Genomic DNA, 5,794 nt, shown 5'->3' with positions numbered 1-5,794 from the left:
TCCTTGCCACAGAGTAACTCCTCCCAGATTGCCCTACAGGGACCTTAAAATCACTGGCAGAACAATTGTTGCTTGCTGATAAGACTTTTTTGTCAAGACACTGCGTCTTGCTGCTCCTACTGACCATTCCTAATTGTTCAGTTCCCCAAAAGTTTTACCCAAGGAACTGGCTAAAAATAAATATTCACACATCTCAATCAATTCTAATCTCATCACATGAGGATCAGACTCTCAGGTTTATTTCAATGACTATTTTAGGAGCCTCTGATGAATTCTTTTGCTTTTCTTCTCCTTCTCTTGGTGGCGCTCCTGTCTTTCCTACTCATGTGGTAGCTCTTCTGATACACAGTAGGTCTATGTGTCATCAGGGCTGAGGTTCAAGTTACTAAGGCCCTGTAGTAGCATTTTCCAAGTGGATGAATTCTGCTCTTCAGAAATCTCAGAAATAGTATCCCTTTGGATATGGCTGCAATGGCACTTAAATTTATTCTGACCTTTATCATGTGAGGAACAGATTTTTCCTTTCTTTCCAAGTCGATAAGGTGCCGTGTGATTGAGGGTTTTCTGTCTCATGTTCTCCATGAATGTCTTTTTCCTCTGAGGGAATGCTGACCTTTCCCACTGCCTTTCTTGTTGGATCATCTCATCTCTGTATTGCTGTTGCAGCAGTTCCTCTGGTAGAGTGGTGAGGCAGTTACTATTAAGACTGAGGTTGAAGATATTGAGATCCATGGGTTGTGCTTCAGAGAAGGATGGTTGGGAGGTTGATGTAATTTCCTGGGATATTTCTTTAGGTGGAGTCAGTGATGAATTAGATTTCAAAGTTGGGGTAACTCTCCATGATGGATCCATGGGGGTGATAGCCTTTGGTTGAAGTTACTCTTGGATCTCAGGGATGGGCAGGAATTTGAAAATTGATGTTCTCAAATAGCTTGAAATTTGTGAGAAAAGGACTGCAGCCAAAAATTGCCAAACTGCAAAAAAAAAAAAAAAAGGTGGAAGGAGAAGAACAGGGAGGGTCACAAAACAGTTTTAATTTTTTAATGCAGAAAAATCCTCCTATATCCCAGATGGAAATGATACCAGTAGTAGTGAAACATGTTAATGATTAAACATAGAGTGGAAGCCATATTACAGTGATTTCCTTTGCCCGGGGTTTATTCTTCTGCAAACATGGAAGCCAAGATCTACTGATTTTCTAATTATTATCCTGTGTCTTGGATAGTTTTGTTAGCCACAATGAGCACACTCAGCACCCAGGTCTTGATTTCTTTATATTATTCTCTAATAAATGGAGCCAGGGCTCATGGAAGAAATGGCTAATCATAGAAGAGTTAAGGATACACAACAGCTAAGTATAATATAGTATCCTGAGTCTGAGGAAGTCTGAAGACCCGTTACAGATGGGTGCCTATACAAATAACCCCTCAGTACTGACCCAAGAAATGAAAGAATGTTCTTTCAATAAGGGTCATTACAAAAAATTAATTAACCCAATAAATATTCAGTAAACGCACAATGTTCCAGGCAGTATCTTGAGTCAGCATCCTACACTCTGTGTTCCAACCAATCTGAACCTCTTTCTGTTCATCAAATGGCCCATCTCTGATTTCCACAACCTCATACATGCTGTTTTACACAACCTCATACACCCCCTGTCAGGGGTGCTTTCCTTCCATCTTCACTGGCCGATTGCTGCTTACCTTCAGCTCTCAGGTTCCACTTATCTTTCTCTGGGAGGCTTTCTCTGTCGCTCTGAAATTAGGTGAAAATATCTTTTGGAAATTGAGCAGGACCATGTGGTCCTTCCTGGGGACAGATCCCATCCCCCCACCTGCCCTGTATCCCTTGTCTCTTGTTTGTAGAAAACCTCCTAGGCCTTCCCTGAGTTCTAAAGAGCAAATTTAATCAGAGAAGTGATAAAATGCCAAGCAGGACAAAATAATAATAGTTTAGGCATCTAACAAAGTCAAGGACCTTTAGTTCTTCCTCAAGGGTTATAATAATATTCTAAGTCATATCCCTGAGTTGTTTTGCAGATACTAAAAGCCCCACTAGGTGGAAGAAATTAACTATATGCTGACCATCAGCACACAGACCTCAAACGGGTTGGAATCTGAAGGCTGATGATTGAGGTTCCCAAAACATCACCTTATTACTTCACCATCAACCAATCAGAGAACTGAGCATGAGCTGATCACCCAGCCTTTGATCCTCTCCTTGACTTTGCCTTTAAAAACCCTTCCCTGAAAACCTTCAGGGAGTTCCGGTCTTTTGAGCATGAGCTGCCCATCCTCCTTGCTTGGTCCCCTGTTGGACGTCGTGCACCCATGTTGGGTGTACTTGCCTTCACCACAACCTGGTGCCAGTGGATGGGCTTTACTGTGAGTGGGCGAGTGGACCCAAGTTTGGTTAAGTAACATTTGAAAAACAGTGGCAAAATAAAGTCTTTTTTCAGATACACTAAATCTAAGAGGATTCACCACCAGCAGACCCACCCTACAAGAAATGTTAAAGCAAGTCCTTCAGGAAGAAGGAAAATGATAGCAAATGGAAATGTAGATCTATGAAAAGGAATGGAGAGCCCCTAGGAGAGTAACAGCATGGGCAAAATTTTTCTTACTATTTAAGTTTTCTGAAAGATAGTTGACTGCCTGAGGAATAAACCCCCCATTGCGGTGTAGGGATTTAAACATAGTATGTGACAGTGAAACCCTCCCCCCCAAAGGTTGAGGGAATAGAAATGAAATATTACTGTAATATTCTCACAGTAAAATGAAGCTAAATAAAAATACTTTTATGTTATCACAGTAAATTTTTTAAGTAATAAAAGTATTATATGTGATAAGCTCAAACACGAACAAAATGAAATTTATTGCTAATAAGCCTACAAAGGGGAAAAATGAGCCGCACACAAAGTACCAAAAAAGAAGAAAAAAGCCAAAAGGGAACAAAGGGCAGATGGAACAGGAACAAAATCAGCCTCCCAGGAACAGTCCTGTCTTAACTATTTGTACCACACTCAGTCATAGCCTGAGAGCAGCTGGTGCCCTCAGATCATTAAATTCCCTGCCATCAGATTCCTGAGATGCATTCCTAATGGCAGTCACCCTGCTGCACCTGTCTAGGAAACTCTACCCCCATCCTGGTTATCTTCTCCTCTTCCTTCTGCTCTGAGATTCTTGGCACTTCATCAGGCAAGCTCATCTGACTTCCCTAAAAAGGCAAATGCTGACAAAGTCCCCCTCATTCTCTCAAACTAGATAGTGCTGGCAAGGCTGTTGTAATTGCTGGTAGAACTGTCCATCTCTCCCAAGCCCAGTGGAGTGTGATCTCAGCGTTGTAAGTCCAGTGCCCAGCTCAGTGTTCTGGAGGTCACAGCACACCCACCCCCCCTTCAGGGGAGTGCAGGGCTGTTTCCAATGCCTGTAGCTTTGTTCCTCTGGATACCCCTGTGCCTTGATCCCTCACTGCCTTCCAGTATCTGCTCAAATGTCTCCTCAATGCGGCTGACCCTGACACCCTGTTTAAACCTTCATACCTACTGATCAGCACTGCCAGACCCCTTTTCCTTCACTAGTTTTCTAGTAACACATACTGTACTGCATCATGTGTTGATTTATTAAACTCATTGCTTATTGCTGTCTCCCCCACTGGAATATAAAGTCAACAAGGGCAGGCATTTTAGATTGCTTAGTTCACTGGTGCATCTTCAGCTCCTACTCCACTGCCTGGCACATAGATGATCCTCTACAAACATTAGTCTCTGGAATGAATGAAGTGCCTGGTGCAGAGCTCAGTGAATGACAGCCTTTATTATTGCTGCTTTCCTGGCTGAGGGATGCTGGAGGGCGACAGTCAATGAGGAAGAGTGCCCATTGCTGAACACAAGGGATGTGGTCACCTCCTTCCACCTAGTTGCCCTGACCAGAGCCCTGGCAGTTGTTACCCACTGAGTAGGTGCTTCTCACTCCGCCAGAGTAGGGGCCATCCTTATTAGTCAGCCTATCCACACCCAGCACGGAGAGGGGCATTGAGGCAGAAAGTGGGAGTTGGATTTCTTTGTATCTTACTCTGACATCTCCTCAAACCTCATGTTTACTATTTTAAGTGCTTCAGATTCCCAGTTACCCTATGTTCAATTGTATAGATTAAAGATGGATATCTTATCAAGAAAATAGAAAAATTTCACTGCAATCTGATCTCTTCCTCCTGCTAAAGAACAATGAAGAGTAATAGCAATGATTATTGTTGCAATCACCATGTGCTGAACACATACAATTATAACAAGTATGATTAGGCCCATTTAAGTGAGGAGGACACTGAGCTTCAGCAGAGGAAAATAACCGGACTAAGGTTAACAGAATCATAAGAGGTGAAGCTCTGATTTAGCACCTCAACCTATGAGCTTTCTCTCACACTGTCAAGGAAAATATTCACAGTTCTGAGAAACACTGTATTATAACTCAAGCTCAAATAATGGGACTGGCTCATAGGAAGATATGAATAACTGTCCAGTTTCCTGTAGAATGAACAGAGGTTAAAACTGCTTAAGAAGTCACAAGTGAAATATAAAGCTCTATTGGATAGAATATGATGAAGGCTCATTAAAACATCCTGAATGAAGAAAGATCTAATTTTGGCTCATTCAAAAGGAATTAGAAATATATTTGATATGATTCATATATAAAACCTAAGAGATAATACCTGAATCTTTAATTTTCTGCCTGATAGTAGGCTTTGTATCATATAAAATAATTTATTTTTTGAGCAGTGTTTAACCTTATTTCATTGGTCTTTTTTTTTGTTATAAAGATAGAATGCCATGTAACTTCAATGATATAAAAAAGAAGTAGCCCTCTGGGAAACAGTATCAATACTGTCGAATGTCTCCCTCCAGCCATTTTTCCTTCTCTGTGTGTGCGTAGGGATGTATGTAAGCATACTTTATAACATAAAAATACACTTTATATACCATTTTGCCCAGCATGTTTTGTTAAATTTTTTATTGTTAAATTTATGTATTTTCCTTTAAAATTCAATAAGTTTAAAAGCAAATATTGCACACTGGGCATATAGCCAAAGAGAGCACTAAGGAGAAAATCTGAGATAATATAAATCTTACATTAAAATCTAGGTGAAACATAGAGTCTCTGCTTAATTTCAAAGATATCATTTTTGTGTATCAACATTATATGCCCAGATTAGCAAAAGAATCGTTTGGAAAAATATCCTAGCATAAAGTACTGAGAAAATTCAAAATGAAATCTGTAGTTCTTCATAGAAGAAAATAATAAAACTTTCCTTACCACTTTAAAAGAGAATTTAAATCAATTGAGACTCTCAAGGTAGTTTGGTGGTGAAGATGGTGGTTCATTGGTGTTGAGATGAGGAGTGATAGTCACAATGGCCCTCTACAGTTTTGAATCCTCCAGGACCCAGTGACATCATGGCTGTAGCTCACAATTACTAGGTTTTGTTGCCATGGCATGCCAAGGGTGCAGTTTGGGGGAGTAATTCATCAGGACCACATCAGATTATGCATCTTCAGTCCTAATGTCTCCTCTCTGCCTATATCCAAGTGGAGGGTGGGGAATAAATTATTATAGTATGTGACAAGAAGCTGTGGTGTATTTAAGTCCCAAATGCTACTGACAGAGATCAGGCATGTATCTTGATCAGGTGATCTTTAAGTTGTTAACATTATACTCATACATCCATACTCCTGAAATAATATAATCTTCTGGGGGAAAGGAATATTTGTCTGTTTTGTGCAGTACAGTATCCCACACAT

The 5,794-nt window shown here is 40.5% G+C and overlaps 1 long non-coding RNA gene across 1 annotated transcript; it reads right to left on the bottom strand.

The window, feature by feature from the left end:
* Nucleotides 1–217: 217 nt before the first annotated feature.
* Nucleotides 218–5,382, bottom strand: LOC140692018 (uncharacterized). The gene is made up of 3 exons (XR_012067616.1): nucleotides 5,310–5,382; nucleotides 1,704–1,755; nucleotides 218–974 (listed from the first exon to the last, which is right to left on the bottom strand). It is a non-coding gene; the product is annotated as an uncharacterized lncRNA (long non-coding RNA).
* Nucleotides 5,383–5,794: the final 412 nt, after the last annotated feature.

The sequence above is a fragment of the Vicugna pacos genome, chromosome X, assembly GCF_048564905.1.
Source record: "Vicugna pacos chromosome X, VicPac4, whole genome shotgun sequence".
NCBI classification, from domain to species: domain Eukaryota; kingdom Metazoa; phylum Chordata; class Mammalia; order Artiodactyla; family Camelidae; genus Vicugna; species Vicugna pacos.
The sequence above is the reverse complement of the archived record's forward strand: the minus strand, read 5'-3'. Positions and strand labels throughout refer to the sequence as shown.